This window comes from Pectinophora gossypiella, chromosome 29 (genome assembly GCF_024362695.1).
Source record: "Pectinophora gossypiella chromosome 29, ilPecGoss1.1, whole genome shotgun sequence".
NCBI lineage: Eukaryota > Metazoa > Arthropoda > Insecta > Lepidoptera > Gelechiidae > Pectinophora > Pectinophora gossypiella.
In genome coordinates this window covers 3,299,792-3,321,033 of record NC_065432.1, presented here as the reverse complement: position 1 = coordinate 3,321,033, position 21,242 = coordinate 3,299,792, and the positions used below count along the sequence as shown (strand labels likewise).

General features: G+C 41.0%; 2 protein-coding genes across 2 annotated transcripts in view; both read left to right on the top strand.

The window, feature by feature from the left end:
• Positions 1-16,683, top strand: part of LOC126379364 (zinc finger X-chromosomal protein-like) — a 142,325-nt gene extending 125,642 nt beyond the window's left edge. The window contains exon 12 of the transcript XR_007568320.1: positions 16,670-16,683. The gene's annotated coding sequence lies outside the window, so the exon portion shown is untranslated. The remainder of the gene's footprint in view (positions 1-16,669) is intronic.
• Positions 1-21,242, top strand: part of LOC126379636 (la-related protein 1) — a 104,412-nt gene that overhangs the window by 36,032 nt on the left and 47,138 nt on the right. The gene's annotated exons all lie outside the window — the stretch shown is intronic.

The following is a 21,242-nucleotide window of genomic DNA, read 5'->3' as shown; positions in this document are numbered from 1 at the left end:
GAAATTCTTATTACTAGTCGTTAATAACCACCAATCCGCACTGGGCCCGCGTGATGGTTTAAGGCCCGATCTCCCTATCCATCCATAGGGAAGGCTCGTGCCCCACTTGGGCTGGTGATGCTGATTACAGCTCTCAATGTTAAGTTTATAACTTTATATTCGGTTTATAACATAGTTGCAACTTGATTGCCATTATTGCATTTTTTTATCGTTTTTCATGTATATAGGTAATAAGATTTGATACAGGTGTTACAATAGCATTTTTGCGATAAGACTATTTTATTTTTTATTATAGCACTCACTCGTGCTTAGGGAAACTCACAATGAGAAGTTTATATTTTTTTTTTATTTTATTTATTACGGACAACTTACAAGTTGTCATAGCATGCACAGTCAAGTGAACAACAAAAATAAAATATAGAATGTATTAGAAAATGAATAGAAATAATTTAACAAAAAGCAGCCAGTGCAATGTTTTTATATGCATTTAAGAGCATAGTAATGTCAAGATCATGATATCTGGCCAATAAAATATACAATCTACAGAGCCAAAATAGTAGCATATTGACCCAAATTAGTTCTGGATGGTGAAATTATAAAGGAGTAGGCTTTTTCCCCACAAAGTCTCAGCGGAGTACTTATTTAATACTTTAATATTTCTAGAGGCTGGAACCTAAACTTTGGTAACCCTGTGTTATAGGCAAAGAATAAGGAATAATACTACATATAGAACGGCAACTTTGAGCTAGGTTTCCCTCCCCCCTTGAACATAAACTACGAATCGAATCGTACAGGCGCCAGACGTACGGAAAGTCACGCCAGCGATCCGTAAAGGGATGGGCAGTATCCGACGTAACAACGAATACCGAATTTATAGCATAGAATAAGGAATAATACTACGGAAAGAACGGCAACTCTTCGCTCCCCACCAGCGGCTGAGCTAGGTTTACCTCACCCCCCCTCGAACATAGTTTAGACTTGAATCGTATGGCGTCAAACGTCACACACAGAGATGCGCGTGTACGATAACGCCAATGTGTAGTGTCTGTGTAAAACGAGGTTGTTTGTATGAAGTGTCCGGGGTGTTTTATAGGACTACATACATACATACATAAACTCACGCCTATTTCCCACCGGGGTAAGCAGAGACTATAGAATTCCATTTGCTTCGATCCTGACACACTTCTCTTGCTTCCTCCACATTCGTCAATCGCTTCATACACGCACGCCGGTTCAGAGTAGATCGTATTGAACCTTTTCTAAGGACATCTCCAATTTGGTCGTCGTAAGTCGTTTTATAGGACTAGAACTTTAAAAAATGGAATGCGAAGAAGCGCGCACTACTTGGCCGGACGAATGCTGACCCGATCGTACAGAGTGCTCTCAAAGACATGTTTACCTACCATTGTTTGATATAAATAGAGGCATTGGCTGGTAACCAATTAGTTATGCACTTTACTATCACATGATGCGTGTTCTCATGTGTAGATGAAGGAGAATAACAAAGTTATGTAACGAATGTCACCACATCAACAATTATGTTATTCTATCGTGTGGGTTGTGAGGTGGAACACCAACCTTATCGACCCAGGTGTCAGGGTTATTATTGAGTCGCCAAAGGCCCCTGACATGGCTCATGTCACCACGACGGCCTCTGTGGTCCAGTGGTTTGAGCGTTGGACTCACGATCCGGAGGCCCCGGGTTCGGATCCCGGTGGGGACATATCACAAAAATCACTTTGTAGTCCCTAGTAGGACATTAGGTACAGGCTAATCATCTGATTGTCCGAAAGTAGGATGATCCGTGCTTCGGAAAGCGCGTTAAGCCGTTGGTCCCGGTTACTGCTTACGGATGTAAGTAAGTAGTCGTTACATAAGCCAGGCACGGCTCAATAGTAACCCTGACACCAGGGTTGATGAGGTCGGTAATCCACCTCACAACCCACACGATAGAAGAAGATGCGACGTACATATTGTGTCGAATCGTTCTGTTTATACTAAACGCTTGGTTAGTAGCCAATGTCTATTTTTAATATAGATCTGTAACAGTGAAGTATAGTTAGATAATCACAGTCATAGAATAAGGAATAATACTACGTATAGAACGGCAACTCACCGCTCCCCACCAGCGTCTGAGCTAGGTTTACCTCACCCCCGCTCGGTCTTGCTTTAGTCATAGAATAAGGAATAATACTACGTATAGAACGGCAACTCTCCGCTCCCCACCAGCGGCTGAGCTAGGTTTACCTCACCCCCGCTCGGTCTTGCTTTAGTCATAGAATAAGGAATAATACTACGTATAGAACGGCAACTCTCCGCTCCCCACCAGCGGCTGAGCTAGGTTTACCTCACCCCCGCTCGGTCTTGCTTTAGTCATAGAATAAGGAATAATACTACGTATAGAACAGCAACTCTCCGCTCCCCACCAGCGGCTGAGCTAGAGTTCGCTCCCAACTGGGCACCCTCAGGCTTGTTGTCTTACATTTTGTACCGGGTGAGAGCCCACAGTCTGACAGCCTCCGTGGTCTAGTGGTTAGAGCGTTAGGCTCACGATCTGGAGGTCCGGGTTCGATTCCCGATGGGGACATTGTCGAAATCACTTTGTGAGACTGTCCTTTGTTTGGTAAGGACTTTTCAGGCTTGAATCACCTAATTGTCCGAAAAAGTAAGATGATTCCGTGCTTCGGAGGGCACGTTAAGCCGTTGGTCCCGGCTATTAGCCGTAAAAACACCTCCACCAACCCGCATTGGAGCAGCGTGGTGGAGTATGCTCCTTACCCCCTCCGGTTGATTGAGGGGAGGCCTGTGCCCAGCAGTGGGACGTATATAGGCTGTTTATGAGAGCCCACAGCGCTCCCCATTTGTCCGGCCAAGTAGTTACAGCCATCTGACGCAAATTTACAATTCTTCTATCGTGTGGGTTGTGAGGTGAATTACCAACCTCATCAACCCTGGTGTCATGGTTATTATTGAGCCGCCAAAGGCCCCTGACATGGCTCATGTAACGACTACTCACTTACATCACTACAAGTAGTAACCGGTACCAACGGCTTAACGTGCCTTCCAAAGCACGGATCATCATACTTTCGGACAATCAGGTGATCAGCCCGTAATGTCCTAAACAAACTAGGGATCACAAAGTGATTTTCGTGATATGTCCCCATCGGGATTCGAACCCGGGACCTCCGGATCGTGAGCCCAACGTTCAACCACTGGACCACGGAGGCCGTTACGATAAGTCATGTCAAAAAAAAAACTGCACCAGCCCCGATTAGTGTTCTGTTCACCGCTCAAAAGCCACACCTCACTTAATCAAGTGTTGAGTAACCGGTATAGAATTAACATTTATTTCTCAAGCTGTTGCGAAAAAAATATCTCGCAGTGCGCGTCGTTTTTTATTTTTTATTTTACTATATCTACGGTTCTACATCTACATGCATAAGATACGGAAAGTCCCTCCAGCAATCCGTTAAGGGGTGGGCAGAATGCACGTAACAACGAAATAATATTACGTAGGAGGAGCTTGGTGGCGCAGCGGTAAGCGCGCTCGGTCTACGATTGTTGAAGTTAAGCAACTTTCGCAAAGGCCGGTCATACGATGGGTGACCACAAAAAAAAGTTTTCATCTCGAGCTCCTCCGTGCTTCGGAAGGCATGTTAAGCCGTTGGTCCCGGCTGCATTAGCAGTCGTTAATAACCATCAATCCGCACTGGGCCCGCGTGATGGTTTAAGGCCCGATCTCCCTATCCATCCATAGGGAAGGCCCGTGCCCCAGCAGTGGGGACGTTAATGGGCTGATGATGATGATGATGACTAGAGAAAGGCAACTCGCTGCTCCCCACCAGCGTCTGAGCTAAGTTTACTTCACCCCCCCTCGAACATAGTTTAGACTTGAATCGTATGGCGTCAGACGTCACACACACAGATGCGCGTGCATTTTTTAACTATCGATAGTATCGTTACTTATCAATAGTATCGCTAAAAAATTGCAATCGATACTATCGATAGGCCCATCGGTTGGGTAGATGATTTTGGCTGTTTACTATCGATAGTAAAACTATCGATTTTTCGGCAACACTACTGCCTTCCCCTCCGCGGATACAGGCGTGATGTTGTGTTAAAATTTTCGCTGAAGACTATATGCATAGAGCATTTGATTAGAAGAAAACAAATTGGTTTCAACCTGCCTTGTTAACTTAAAACAGCTGAACAAATTGAAACGGCTCTGTGGTGATAAGCAGAATTTATACTAATTCGTACGTGCGTAGGGATAATTATAACTTGTTTGTGTTATGTACGAAGGTTAGTACTAGAAGTACGTCGAATATCCGTCTGGTATTCGGGTTATACGAAAACCGAATATTCAGTAACGGTAATAGTCACATATTCCCGAGAAATGCATTTTCGGATGTATGTGACCTACTGTATTGGGCTGGTTTTCCTTTCGCGGGTTGGAACTGTTTGTATGTGAGACAGGCAGTCGCTTCTGTAAAACACCGGACCTGTCAGATCTTCAAGTTACGTAAACTGACCCTGTGAAAAACGGGATAATGCGAGATATTTTTTTTTTTTTTGCACCATCCCGCATCCAAGTTCAAGTGTTTGTAAATGTTCGTTTCCTTTTGGTGGTTTCCTGGAAGAAATTGCTCTAGAGCAATAAGGCCGCCCAAATTGTACTGTATTCATGTGTTATGTCTGATTGTTGAAATTTTAGTTCTGTGCAATAAAGTATATTTGATTTGATCATAAATCATCACTGATTTAAAAGCCCAGCTCTTGTCGGTGTAGCATTTGAACCAGCTATAAGAATTAAATAAAGCTTACGGCACGCCTGCGCGCGGCATGTTTTGAAAACCCCGTGTGTTATTACAATATGAATGCACGCGCTGTATTAATTGTGGAGAATATTACAATTCGACCGAGTATTGTCTCTGCCACAATACGGTACATTCAATCGGCCACTTTGTAAACATCCCGCGTGTAGGAGCCACTAGAATACGAGTCACGGGGCTTAGCCACGTTCTATACACACAGACGGACGGATAGACAGACAGACAGACGGACGGACGGACGTACAGACAGACGGGCAGACCGACGGACGGACAGACAGATGGGCAGGCGGACGGACGGACAGACCGATGGACGGATGGACGGACAAACAGACAGACGGACGGACAGTCACTGTGACGTCCTGCTGGTCCAACAGCTTGCTTCTCAAACAGACTCGCACTGATGAGTTATTAATTTATCTCAAGTGCAGCTCTCAATAACACAGTCGGCTCGCACATGCTATACGACTCACCACCTACCACGTTGGCATAGAATAAGGAACAATACTACTTATGGAACGGCAACTCTCCGCCACAAGCGTCTGAGCTAGGTTTACCTACCCCAAGGTCTTACTTTAGTCTAGTCACACACACAGACGCGCGTGTACGATAACGTCAATGTGTAGTGTCTGTGTGAAACGAGGTTTTTTGTAGTGTCCGGGGTGTTCTCTGCGGCCCTCGTTACAGAGACTTGGCGACCTGTGGTCTCTCTTTTCGTCGTTTTGAAGAGTCCTGGCTCTCTGGCTTCCGTCGTTTCGGCAACTCGGGGCTCTCCTCTTATCTCCTCCTGACGATCTCCACTTACTGTTCGCACTCTCTCACTAACGTCAACAGAATAACGACCGTAATGTACATGTTATGTACGTACATACTACGTACAAAGTAACGTTACTTTATTATAATTTATTGTTCGCCATGTTCACGGTTATCGAAAGATATTTTAATAAGTACATTTATCACCGCAATAAATAATGATTATTGAGTAAATGCCAGCACAACTGATAACAGGTCTTTATGCGTAGAATAACGAATAATATTACGTATCTACAGAACGACAACTCTCCGCTCCCCAACAGCGGCTAGGTTTACCTCACCCCTTCGGCCATACTTAAGTCTTCAATCGTAGGGGCGTCGGACGTCACACACAGATGCGCGTGTACAGTAACGTCAATGTGTAGTGTCTATGTCAAACGAGGTGTTTTATACGAAGTGTCCGAGGTGTGCAACAACTCAACCACCACCAACTAGTTGAACAGCTAGTTCCCTTCACATGGAACAGATGGCGCCACTATACAATAATGCAGTCCTGAAACGCGCTATCGAAGTTTGCACAGCGGGACGCATATATACGTACAACTTCCAACTTCTAACATAATATCACCGTTGGGTCGTCGATCCCTAGTCACACTAACAACTTGTGGCTAGCGGGGTACTATGCTCTTCTTCTTCTTATCGTGTGGGTTGTGAGGTGGAATACCAACCTCATCAACCCTGGTCTCAGGATTATTATTGAGCCGGGTCCCACCTGGTGGGCAGACTCGCCGGCGGCACCACCGGATTTGACACAGTGCTTACGGAGGGGCGAATCTCGCCCGCCGTAGCCCGACCCCGTGCCCCGCCCGTATTCGCGGGCGGCGAAAGCGCCAACACCAAGGGGGCACTGCCCCGAAGGTGTCCCGGCGGGCGCAGCCCGCGACGTGACGACAACCTGCCTGTATTATTGAGCCGCCAAAGGCCCCTGACATGGCTCATGTAACGACTACATACTTACATCAGTAAGTAGTAACCGGGCCCAAAGGCTTAACGTGGCTTCCGAAGCACGGATCATCTTACTTTCGAACAATCAGGTGATCAGCCTGTAATGTCCTAACCAAACTAGGGATCGCAAAGTGATTTTTGTGATATGTCCCCACCGAGATTTGAACCCGGGGCCTTCGGATCGTGAGCCCAACGTTCAACCACTGGACCACGGAGGCCGTTAACTATGCTCTGATAGGTATGAAGTGACCACCTTGTGGCTCTAGTGTATAGTTTGTACATAATTCTTCTTCACTTCCAACTAGTGTGAGTTTGATGAGCACCTACCTGTACGATTGCTAACAATAACACACAGTAGATAAATAATATATAGTCAATCAATCTATCAGAGCCCACACCCTACACAATTAGTATAACGACATTTGGCAGATTGTACCAACGATCAGTCGCTCGATTAGTTGACAAAATTCACACAGTGACGACCTCCAGTGGCACACCCCGGCCACTTCATACCAACAACCTCGTTTTACACAGACACTACACATTGACGTTATCGTACACGCGCATCTGTGTGTGTGACGTTTGACGCCATACGATTGAAGACTAAAGTAAGACCGAGGGGTGAGGTAAACCCTATGGAATTCCATTTGCTTCAAACCAGGGATGTTATGGATATGAAATTTCGGATACGGATTTAAAAATGATTGTTATACCGGATACGGTTACGGATACGGATAATAAATTATTTCGAATTATCCGTTAGTTTCGGATAATTTCGGTTACGTATATATTTTTTTTATGGGATAATAGGTCCGTGTAAATAAAAATACGTTATTCCCCAAACGAACGAACTGAAGGAGTGTCAGATTTTTTTTATTTCCCAAATGAATGACATAGGTATTCGAAGAAGTAAAAAGTTTGCGCTATCAAAAAGAATGTAAGTAAATAAAATAAAATTCGTGGAGGCGACGCCACATGTTTAAGGAATTTCAAAAGTAAAATAAATACAATACAAATACAAAAATATTTATTTTTCTTCCAAAAACCTTTTTCACAAATTGTGGAGGCACACCATTTAAGCAATACATTGCTTGTGCTAGGTGGCCTCGCTCTTCCCAAATTATTATTTAACAATGGTTTATGTTTGTAGACATTTTTATAGTTTAGGTACCTATTATTATAAAAGTAATTGCGTGCAAGCTGTTATTGTATAACATTTGTATTAGTAGGTAAACTTAACAGTGGGTGCAGCAAAGAATACAATAATGGTTTACTTATATAACTATGGTTGCATATAAGGTTAAACTTAGTTAATGATATTGTTTTAGATTTATGTGTGTATTTATGATGGTGTGTAGTGTAGTGATGAGGGTGTATGTGCGTGCTGTGTGTGTGTGTGCGTTTACGGATAATCACCTTAAATAATAAAAATAGTAAAAATACAAATAGATAATAAAGTGGTTTTATTTATAACGACAAGTTATTATATTATGACGACAAAAAAGAAAAAAACAATGCGCACGGCTTGTGTGTCGGCACTGGCAGCGGCCTGCCCATCAAAATAACTTATCATAACGTGTCTCAATTAGGCTTCGCGCCTATCCGATATTACATAAACTGCCTATATACGTCCCACTGCTGGGCACAGGCCTCCCCTCAATCAACCGGAGGGGGTATGGAGCATACTCCACCACGCTGCTCCACTGCGGGTTGGTGGAGGTGTTTTTACGGCTAATAGCCGGGACCAACGGCTTAACGTGCCCTCCGAAGCACGGAATCATCTTACTTTTTCGGACAATCAGGTGATTCAAGCCTGAAAAGTCCTTACCAAACAAAGGACAGTCTCACAAAGTGATTTCGACAATGTCCCCATCGGGAATCGAACCCGGACCTCCAGATCGTGAGCCTAACGCTCTAACCACTAGACCACGGAGGCTGTTATCCGATATTATCCGAAACTTTTATTTCGGATTTGGTTACGGTTACGGATGATTTTTAATATCGGGTATCCGATAGTTTTGGTTACGGAGCTCCCTAACATCACTGCTTCAAACTTGACACTTCTCTTGCTTCCTCCACATTCGTCAATCGTTACACGGAGACTGGTTCAGAGCAGATTGTACGGTCACGAGTAACTAATATGTATACATTTTAAAACCATGTCACATTAACTTTTTTGACATATTAAACCGTAAGTCTTATTAAATGTCAAATATGATAGTGCGACAGGGTTCTAAAGTGGGGACATGATATTGCTCATGACTGTATTAGACCGTATCTTTTTTTCGTAAATTCCGTTACGTAGCAAGGTAACGCAGGTGACATTTTAAACATACTGCGACCAAACGACCTTGACCTTTGCCGATCTATTTTTGCGCTCGTTAGATAATAGTTGGCGTAGATTATGATTGTGCGCTCTGTCGAGATCGTATCTTGTTTTTCAAAATACGAACAAAATCATGTGTCGCGTTTGTTAGGGAAAAAAACAATTATATCGATTTCGACAAAATTTATTTATTCAAATTCAAAAATATCTTTATTCAGTAGGTAACATAGTTACACTTTGAATCGTCAATTTTTACATAACGAACGTCTCATCAGCCTAAAACTACTGCAGCTTCTCACAACCTGTATAGCCGGGGAAAAGAAGCTGCAAGAAAAACCTCGGCACAGGGCCCTAGACGTTCTTTAAAAAAAAAAAACATAAAATATAATATATATAATATAATATATATTATATTTTATGATATAATATAATATAAAATAGCCCTGCTGGTGGTTAGGTCAAACAAGCAGTCGCACTCTGGAGAAATCCGGACCTGTCAAATCCTCAGGTTACGTAAGCGGTTCCTGTGAAGAACGGGATAATGCTAGGGGGACTATCCGTTAGAACCAACGCGATAGGTGGTGAGCCGTATCGCCGTCTATAATGGTCGGGCCAACTGTGTTACCTCGTGCGTGTATTCTAGTTAAAATGATGATGATGATCTCTCCGACCGATTTCGGCCATGGCGACCACTTCGACTCCTAGTCGGCACGACGCTGATGCGCCCGAAGATGGCTAGTTAAAATACTCATCAAAGAAACATCATAAGTAGTAAAAAACATAACATCACGCAGAGGCAGGCAGAGGTGTACAGTATAATTATCATCATCATCATCAGCCCATTAACGTCCCCAATGCTGGGGCACGTACAGTACAGTATAATATATCGTTCGAAATGTATTTTTTATCGTTGACAAATTGCAGTGAATCTGCAAAAATGCAGGCGGTTGGCAACCAGCCAGTTTCGCAGTTACCATCCAGAGTGGCTGTAAACATTATTTCTTTTTGTTCTCCAGATTTTTGGCCGTGTGACAGGTCACTTACCTTTCTTTTATACAACGTCCACCGTTTTATTCTATAGCAAAAGTAGTATTAATAATGAAAAAAAAAAAAAACATGAATTTTGCGACGGAAAATTCCACTTGACATTAACTTAGAATCATGGTCTGAATCCCCCGTGGTCCAGTAGTTGAGCGTTGGGCTCACGATCCGGAGGTCCCGGGTTCGATTCCCAGTGGGGACATATCACAAAAATTCAAAATCAAAATAGTAACCCTGACAGCACGGGTGATGAGGTTGGTACTCCACCTCACAACCCACACGATAGAAGAAGTACGATCTACTCTGAACAGGCGTGCGTGTATGAAGCGATTGATGAATGTGGAGGAAGCAAGAGAAGTGTGTCAGGATCGAAGCAAATGGAATTCTATAGTCTCTCTTTAACGGTGAGTTTATGTACAGTCATGAGCAATATAATGTACCCACTTTAGGACTCTGTCGCACTAACGTATTTGACATTTAGTGAGACTTACAGTTCAATTTGTCAAAAAAGTTAATGTGACATGGTACCAAAGTGTACATATTAATGCTCGTGACCGTATGTATGTGGTATGGACCAGAAAATTGGTGAATGCAACGCGAATGGTTGGTCGTCGAGCTGTTATCGCTCGGTATTCGATAACGACCAAGGTCGAGTGTTGCGCAACGCTATAATAGTTAGTTGTTTGCATATGACGTGTGCAAGTGCGCAGGAGTGCCTAGGCTCCTAATTGGGCCTGTGGTTAGTTGGAAGAACGCTAGACCCGCACGGTGACGTCCCAGGTTCAAATCCACCACGGGTTAAAATGATTTTCAAATTTGTTTTCGAATTCATTTTTGGATCTTCAATCTTCTTATCGTGTGGGTTGTGAGGTGGAATACCAACCTCATCAACCCTGATGTCAGGGTTATTACAGAGTCGCCAAAGGTCCCTGACGTAGCTCATGTAACGACTACATACTTGCATCAATCGATCTTCAATGATTATCACGTGTTCAGTGGTGAAGGGAAATACCGTGGGGAAACCCATATACTTGAGCAACCTAAGGTTGTATGTCAGACAGGCAGTCGCTTCTGTAAAAGTCGCACCTGTCAAATCTTCTGGTTAGGTAAGCGGTTAGATGTTCGCACATCGGGCAATCTAAACTATGTCCGCGGGGCGGTGAGGTAAACCTAGCTCAGACGCTGGTGGGGAGCAGAGAATTACCGTTCTATACGTAGTATTATTCCTTATTCTATTATTTATTTATTTATTTATTTATTTATTTATTTATTTATCTATGCCGAAAGGGTCTGTGATGTGACACTCATATGTAACTTATCAACTTGTACACCATCATGCTATTCTAGCCATAGAGGCAGCCAATCAGCTCGCGACACCAAACACTTCAGGACCCCGATACCGACCCCGCCGGCGTGGTCGACGTTTTCCCTCATTCAGCGCTTATCGCTATCGACCCATTAGGGTCGATTAATTCTTTCAAATATTTTCCTCTCAGATGACGCCCTGAGTTGAGGTTCGCGCCCAACTGGGCACCCTCAGGCCTGTTGTCTTAAACGTTGTACCGGGTGAGAGCCTTCAGCGCTCCCCATTTGTCCGGCCAAGTAGTTAATGCCATCTGCGGCAAATCTACAATAAGTCACGTCAAAAAAAAAACATCATGCTATGCAAATAAAGAATATTAAAAAAAGAAAAATATATTTGACACCGATCTAATACGTGTTATTTATTCTTTGCCATCTCACTTGATAAAGATAAAGGCGCGGGCGCGTTTTATCCGAGATTCTATTTTTAAAGTGGGTATCTATACTTTTGTATTGGAAAAACCGGTTACTATTTACTGATGTAAGTGAGTAATTGTTACAGTATGAAAGTATCTGTTTAATAGTTAACTAAAATACAGACCACTACGTGCTGATGTAATTCAGTAATCGTTACGTGAGTCAGGGGCCTTTGACGGCTCAATCGTAACCCTGACACCAGGGTTGATGAGGGTGGTATTCCACACAACCCACCTGATAAGAAGAAGATTGGAAAAACCAACTAGACAACCTAATAAGCGTATACCTACGTAGAATTATGATACAATAATTAAATCCGTAATTTTCAAAGATAAGGCAGTGTTAATAGGTAATTTACAAATAGATATAGTCTTAATTACCTAGAAAAATAATTTACACAGATACAAAAAAGATTACCACAACAATTACATATTGTAAGATATTTAAAGTCCATCATCATTAATTTAACTTGGACACTGATACAGAAGGACAGAGATGGACTCGAGGCCTTTGAAATGTGGTGACGGAGGAGGATGGAAAGAATAAGTTAGACAGAAAGGGTTACAAACGAGGAAGTGCTAGTAGGAGTAAGGGAAAAAAGACAAATACTGAGAATTATTGAGAACAGAAGAAGCAAGATGATTGGATACCAAATAAGACACGACGAATTTATTAAAAAACATCATAGAATGAAAGAGAGGAAGGTGAAGACCAAGAAGAGCTTACATGGAACAGATTAAAGAAAGGGTTAACGTCGTGTCTTATAGGGAAGTCAAGGAATTGGCCTTTGATAGACTGGAATGGAAAATGCTACACCGACAAGAGCGAGGCTCTTAAATTGATGATGATCATTAATTTAAGAGCCACGTGATTAGCCTGTAATGTCCTAACCGAACTAGGGATCACAAAGTGTTGTGATAGAGGACAAATCGAACCCCGGACCTCTGGATCGTGAGCTCATCGCTCAACCACTGGACCACAGAGGCCGTCTAAGCTAGTAATAATAGATGATATTCGAAACACGTGCGAAAAGTAATGGCGTCTCGTGAGGTCGTAAAAAACATGTTCTGGTGTTAGGAATGTGATGCGTTTAGTAATTAGATTTTTTATATCATCTTTAGAAAACTGTCTTCTATCGTGTGGGTTGTAAGGTGGTTTACCAACCCCATCAACCCTGGTGTCAGGGTTACTATTGAGCCGCCAAAGGCCCCTGACTCATGTAACGACTACATACTTACATCAGTACGTAGTAACCTATTTCTACCGGGTGCTACTTATTAAGGTAGTCTGTATTTTTAGTTAACTATTAAATAGATACTTTCATACATACATCGACCCAAACGTAGGGTGGTATTAATAGACTAATCTCAGCTTCGAGACTGCCCTGAAGATCATGTCAATGTGACAGTTCTCATATAAAAACAAAGACTTGAGCATGATCTTGAGGGCAGTCTCAGCTGAGATTCGTTTATTAATATCACCACTAAATATTAATAAAAAAATATATGATTTTTGTGTTTATAGCACTTCTTTGTGCTTAAGGAAACTTACAAAGAGAAAATGTAAATCGAAAAATATCAGACTCGGGCGGGAATTGAACTTGCAGTGGAAATGAAGATATTAATACTGTTTTATCGACGGAAATATTTTACAAAAGATTCTTAACTAGGCACATAGCAAATGGCGGCCTTATCGCTGTTAAAAATTCGAAGATTGCCCGTGCAAACTAAGTAGGTACGGTACAGTCAATATCATGTACCCACTTTAGAACCCTGTCGTACTATCATATTTGACATTTAATGAGACTTACGGTTTAATTTGTCAAAAATGTTATTGTGACATGGTTTCAAAGTGTATACTACATATTATTAATCGTGACCGTACAGCTTACCAATAAACACATGCACAATAATAAAATAAATACATTACATACATGTGTTTCTGTTCTTCTATAAATTTTGTTGTTCTTGTTATAATCTGGGAGTCTTCATGGCTAGAGTGAGCGTTTGCTGGGTAAACGTGATCCATCATCCGTGATCCACTGGTAGATGTGGTCTAGACCACATTGTCACTTACCATAAGGCGAGGTCAAGAGGTTCTGTTGTCGATAACTCATGTTTCATCATCACTAATATAAGAGCCACGCTCTTGTCGGTGTAGCATTCTCCATTATTGTCTATCAAAGAACAATTCCTTCACTTCCTTATAAGACACGACGTTCGCCTTCTCTTTAATCTGTTCCATGTAAGCTCTGTGTTAATTACTGAATTACTACAAATGTAAAAGTAATATAAAAAAACTTTGTTATCTATTTAATTTATTTACGAATTTTAAACAAGAAAACCTCAACATTACACCCTATATTTTGTCACGTTTCTCTATGACGTCAAGGTGAACATTTTCATACAAATTCCATAATAATTATATTTTGCCAAAGTTTAGTAAAAAGTAAACTGATTTGACTAAATTAATATTGTCATCAAACGACTTGTATCTGCCTACCCTTTAGGGATTAATGGCGCGATTGTATCATAAATAAACTAATTAGTAATTACTACCTAGTTAGTTATACATAGATAACTAACTGTAACAGACATTTTAATAAATAATTCAATAATAATTTCTCTTTCACAAGTCCAAACTACATAATTCAACCTTGACGACCGAGTGGGTCCGAAAGAAAGGGACAGCAATATTTATCACATACGTCAGAGCGAGCCAGCAACGTTACCCTTGAGACAGAGACGGAGATACGTAACGCGTGAGTGGGAAAGAGACAGGTATACCGGCGCGAGCGCAACGTGTTTGCCACGCGGTGACAGCTGCTTCTTTTTGAGGTTATGGTATAACCTTATAAACCGTAGTTACGAACGTGTTCGATTTTGTTATACCTACTATTAAGAAATATAATTATATTCTTCTTTTTTAAATAAGAAACGCCATTTTGTGAAGTTTAAAAAGAAAGTGTTTAGTAAATGATTCAGTGTAGGTATAGGTGTTTGTGGTTTTGTTGGAATTTGCTAAAAAAAAGGTTTACTGTTAGTGTTGGTATGTGATTAATGATTATGATTATATTTAAATGTTATATAGGTACATTGAGAGAGGTACAATGACTTGCATATCTTAAAATAACTCAAATATAATGTTGTTCCATTTTGTACTTTTCGAATTTGTTATCATTATATTATGATTATTAGATACTTATAAGTGACTTTATAAGATTAAATACAATCTTATTATTTATTATCATATAATTTATTACTTATTAATTAATAATTGGCCAAAAAATAATACCTAAATAGTGTAAGGGAATTAGTAAATGCTTTTTGTTTTAGTACACTACTGTGCTTAGGGAAACTTACAAAGACGTGGTGGTGTATTGATTAACACGCTCGTCCCGGAATGACAAAAGCTGCGGGTACAAGTCCCGTCCGATGTTTTTTTTTGTAAATTTTCTATTTGTAATCGAATTTTCTGTTTGTGTTTATGAAATAGGTATCTACAGTGTGGTGTGATGACCTTGGTTTTACATCTATTTTAGTTTAGTTCTATGGCCAGCGTTCGCGGACGTGTCTATGTTGTTAACTAGACGCTGTTTACATAATTATTTATGCGTTTATATACACGCTCGTAAACCATATTAGGGTAGGCTGAGTCACAAGTCAAGGTTATCTCCAGCCGCTTTTTATTATTACCCTACTTTTATAATAATATACTTACAAGTTAGTCAAATGAGATATTTTTTACGAAACGTCAAAACGAAAATTTTCAATACAGTTTGTACGGAAATATCGTCGTGTGACGTCTTCAACAAAAGTGGTCGAATGTCGTATTCATTGTTACTCAATAATTAAATTTCTAAAATAAGTCAAAAGAGATATTAGATTTATTTTTAATCATCTTAGGGTGGTATTAATAAACTAATCTCAGCTTCGAGACTGCCCTCAAGATCATGTCATTGTGACAGTTCTTATATAAAAACAAAGACTTGAGCATGATCTTGAGGGCAGTCTCAGCTCAGATTAGTTTATTAATACCACCCTTAGATTGGCTTTTGTTTCTAGGTTAGCATTTAATAATTTATCTTTGAGTAGAATACCTATAATAATACTACCTATATATAATGAGGAGCTCGGTGGCGCAGCGGTAAACGCGCTCGGTCTACGATTGTTGAAGTAAAGCAACTTTCGCAAAGGCCGGTCATAGGATGGGTGACCACAAAAAAAAAAAAAGTTTTCATCTCGAGCTCCTCCGTGCTTCGGAAGGCACGTAAAGCCGTTGGTCCCGGCTGCATTAGCAGTCGTTAATAACCACCAATCCGCAGTGGGCCCGCGTGGTGGTTTAAGGCCCGATCTCCCTATCCATCCATAGGGAAGGCCCGTGCCCCAGCAGTGGGGACGTTAATGGGCTGGTGATGTGAGTAGAATACCTACCCACTTTTTTCTGTTAAACTCTAGGTTCATTATGTATTTCTTTTTGCCGTGCTATTGTTTATTCGTTAAGGTGACAAGTTTAATATACCTATTTATTGTTTTTTAAACACAAATATTCGGTCGTATTCTCAACCGTTCTGCCAACATTAAGTTAAAACTATTGGTTTCATAATGGCCCCGATTCCTGCAGACACCGCCTAATTTTATTTTAACTTATATCCGTCATTTTCATATCCGTCGAAAAGGAAAGGGACGGATGATTCACAGCTCTTAATTTTAGGAAGAATGAGTAAATGAATGAATAACCCGGGCGAATCAAAAGGTACGTCGCTGGTATGCAATCCGTTTGACGTGCTGTCTACTTAACTGTGTCGGGTTATTGACGGACGTAAAATTTTTAGACGGTTGGTTTAGATTTGTGCTTAAAATTGACGTGTGTTCCATAAATTTTATGCTTGTCGATTACCCGTCCCTTTCCTTTTCGGCGGATAAGAAAATGACAGATATAACTTAAAATTAAAATTAGATGGTATTTACAGGAATTAGCACCAATACCTCTTTAAAATAGAATGAAAAGTGCTCGTTCATACGAGGGACTTTCCAGGCTACGTTCACCAATTTTTTTTTTTAAATTTATTTATATCATTAAAGTATTACATAATTAGGTAAACCACTGATACCGTTAAACCACAATACGGTTTGTCTCGGTACCAGTCTCCTCAGTTCGTTCGTCTCACAAACATCAGTAAGTTTTATTATCTAAAGAAGTCAAACTAACCTCACATAAAGAATAACATGTTCATCGTAATGATCGTTCGACAAAAGAATGCTAGGATAGGTATCATTCAATGTTACGAAAGGTATCAATCAATGTTAAAAACAACATAGTTGGCGTTGTACAGCTTTAACGTGATAATCACCTATTTTCTCATTACTCGGGTAAATAATTATTCCAAAATACAATGTATTGGCAGGAGCATATTATATAAATATAACTGTTGCTTAATATTTGGTTCGATTTTATGGAAAAGTGGATGTATTGCTAACATTTAAGTTAAAAGTCCGGACGGACTGCAGAAAGTCCGTACAAATTTGGACCTCTTTTTTTTTGACGTGACTTTATTGTAGATTTGCCGCAGATGACATTAACTAATTGGCCGGACAAATGGGGAGCGCTGAAGGCTCGCAAATGGAGAGCGCTGAAGGCTCCACAAATTCGGACATTTAACGTAAATAAAGGATATAATAACGTAAATAAGGAGCTCGGTGGCGCAGCGGTAAACGCGCTCGGTCTGCGATTGTTGAAGTTAAGCAACTTTTGCAATAGCCGGTCATTTTTTTTTCTTCGGAAGGCACGTTAAGCCATTGGTCCTGGCTGCATTAGCAGTCGTTAATAACCATCAATCCGCACTGGGCTGCGTGGTGGTTTAAGGCCCGAGCTCCCTATCCATCCATAAGGAAGGCCTGTGCCCCAGCAGTGGGGACGTTAATGGGCTGATGATGAACGTAAATAAAAGGTATTTTTTCTTCTTAGCGGTCGATACAGCAAAAATATAAAATAGATCTTAGTAATTTAAGGAAAACACGTTGTATGTAGTATTAGTTTTTTTTTAAATTATGTATGATATCCGTACCAGCAATACTGAACTTTTTCAAATCAATTTTATGTTTGAAAGTCAGCCGTGGTCCTGCGGTTGGCCGGCTTGCTTCTCAAACGCGGAGCGCCGGTTCTAGCCCCGGTATCGGAGTTGCGCCAATGAGTTATTAATTTATCTTTATAAAGTCACCGACATAGCTCGGAGAATTGCAAAGCTGAAGTGGCAGTGGGCAGGACACATAGCGAGGAGAACCGATGGCCGCTGGGGCGGAAGGGTTCTGGAATGGCGACCACGTGTCGGACGACGCTCAGTGGGTAGGCCCGCTACAAGGTGGACCGACGATCTGGTGAAGGTCGCGGGAAGCCGCTGGATGCGGGTAGCGCGGGACCGATCGTCGTGGAGATCCTTGGGGGAGGCCTATGCCCAGCAGTGGGCGTCGTACGGCTGATGATGATGAAGTGCAGTTTTCATTAACACAGGGAAGTCGGGTCGTAACTTCGTAAGTTATGTATTAGAAGCTAGTCAAGATTTTCTCGAACATTATGTTTTTCCTTACATTTTCCTTCATTAATAAAGCAGTTTATCGATTCCAATAATTCTAGTACGCGGGGTTTTCCTAGAAGATGTTTAAACACAAAATCAACATAACATGCTTATGTTATGTCGTGTGCTTACCAGACAATATCCAATTGGGGGTAGTCAGAGGTACATCATCGCAAGATGAACTAAGTACCCACGCCTCGCCGAGCTTTCTGTTAGACCAACGTGATAGGTGAGCCGTATCGCCGTCTATAATGGTCGAGACAGCTGTGTTAGTGAAAACTTCATCATCATCACTAATTTAAGGGCCACGGTCTTGAAGTAGCATTCTCCATGCTACTTTTTAGGGGAAAATAGGGCAGTGGTTTCCCTCTTGCCTCCCGCCCCACAGTACTCTGTCTGATGCGAGTGGAATGGCGTCCAGAGTAGTCACTTTCAAAGCCGTACTAGGACTCCTGTCCTCCGCCTCTGAATAGTACTGACAGTTACTGCTGCCCTCTGACAGGTTCCGGGTTAGACTTGCCCCTTCCGTCCTGCATTGCCGTACCGATGGCTCCCATCTCCAGTGAAAACTTCATTTAACATAAATTAATAATTCATTGCTCAATTGTATAAATATTTTATGTTTTTTTTTTATTTTTTTAAAGAACGTCTAGGGCCCTGTGCCGAGGTTTTTCTTGCAGCTTCTTTTCCCCGGCTATACAGGTTGTGAGAAGCTGCAGTAGTTTTAGGCGGATGAGACGTTAGTTATGTAAAAATTGACGATTCAAAGTGTAACTATGTTACCTACTGAATAAAGATATTTTTGAATTTGAATTGGTGCAAGTCCGGGTTTGAACCGGCGCTCCCCGTTCGAGAAGCAAGCCAGTGAAGCACAGCACCATAGAGATTTTTTTGTTTTGGTTTTCCCCGAAGGGTAAGGCAAAGGGAACTATATAACAGCCACGTCTAAAAAAAGTCTTACGTATTTATTTTTTGATGACTAATGAAATGATGAAAGGTGATGACGATGAATGATGAAACCTAAGCCCCCACCCTCGGAGCAGACTCCTACTCCGAACCTCAAACGAATTAACTATGACAGGTTATACAAATTAATTGTTATAATTCAAACCTACCTACAGAATTTCCAAGGCAGTTATCAATTGACGCAGTTAACTTTAAAATGAATGTATAATATATATATATATATAAAAAAAATGTATAATATAAGGCGATGAAATTAAAAAAAAAATACCTGCCCGTATAATGACTTCCCTAGTTTAAATGTCACTCGCATTTCCAAGTTTTATAGTTCAATTTGTACAGTTGAGCTGCAAAAAAAGATCGTTCATGATCAGAAACGAATACAAATTGACATTACAGGCTGATCACCTGATTATTGTCTGAAAGTAAGATGATCCGTGCTTCGGAAGGCACGTTAAGCCCTTGGCCCCGGTTACTACTTACTGATATGAGTATGTAGTCGTTACATGAGCCTTTGGCGGCTCAATAGTAACCCTGACAGCAGGTTATGATGAGGCTGGTATTCCACCTCACAACCCACATTTTACACACAGACAGAATTAAGTTGACAGCGAACGTCAAAAGGTTTGCATACCAGCGAGATACCATTTCATTCGCCCGGGTTAATCAGCTGTCAATCATCCGTTCCTTTCCTTTGCGGATAAGGAAATGACATGTGTAACTTAAAATAAAATGAGATAGTGTGTACAGGAATTAGTATCTAATATATCTTCACTCAGTTTACAGTTTACATTACAGGTAACATAGTTACATTTAAAATCTTTTTTTGTCGAACGTCTCATCCGCCTTAAACTTCTGCAGCTTTTCAATGTATACAGCCGAGGAGAAGTAGTTGCAAGTAAAAACTCTATAGTTAGCCATTTGACGACTGCCCACCCCGATAACGGTTACAGGCGTGTGTTTGTTTGTATAAAAAGATAAAAAAATGTGTACGTCTTTTTAGGAATATGTATTTTTAAACTTTTGCCAAAGACTGTACCTATATTTAAATGTTTTAATTAAAAATTTCTGTTTTTCGTCATCTTTTCGAAATTTTGTCTTCGATTTTTTTATTAGTATTCGTTTAATGTATTCAAATACGATCAGCCTTGCTCCAAATGTGCTGCAAATACAGGTTTTTTTAATGTCTTTTTTTTAGAAATGTCAAATGTACGTCTATACACTCATAAAGCCGTTATGGCCGTGTCATATATACCGCGCATTGGATTCTGAAGGTCACAGGTTTAAAGCCAATTTGCGATTGGACAGCATGGTAATACTTTAATGATTGAAAAAATTAAAAAAAAAAACTTAAACGATAACACGTTCAGCTGCTTCTCTTCCCGGGCATGTCGTAAAAACCGACAGAGGGATTGTGTCCTCTAACATGATGGACTAATGTTATGGGCGATAGGCTGATCCCTTATCACCATAAGGTTCATCATATCCATCTTTGGACTTCGTATCAACAGTGGCTGCAAGTTGTCTTTGATTATTTGTGGCTCTGCCCACCCCATTAGGGATTACGGGCGTGAGTTTATGTATGTATGTATGTACTTAAACGATGCATACTGATTCAAGGCGCTGGCGCCATAGCATGGCTCCATCACAGCACAAGCTGAGCCATTTCCTTTCGCCCGTATTCGTAATATTCATAATTACCTAGTTCTTATAGCAAATGTAAATTGTAATTAAAGCACATAATAACGGGTTCTTACCGCGTTTAAATGGGGATATGAGACTCCCGATATTTCGACACTGTTGCAAGTGCCATGATCACGGGATGACTGGACGCCATGAACGCGGTAAGAACCCGTTATTATGTGCTTTAATTATGATAATAACCGCGTAAACTTAAAACAATGTATAAATGTAAATTGTTACTGGCAATAAATTTATTTTATTCTTAAACTCAGAATCATGGTCTGAATCA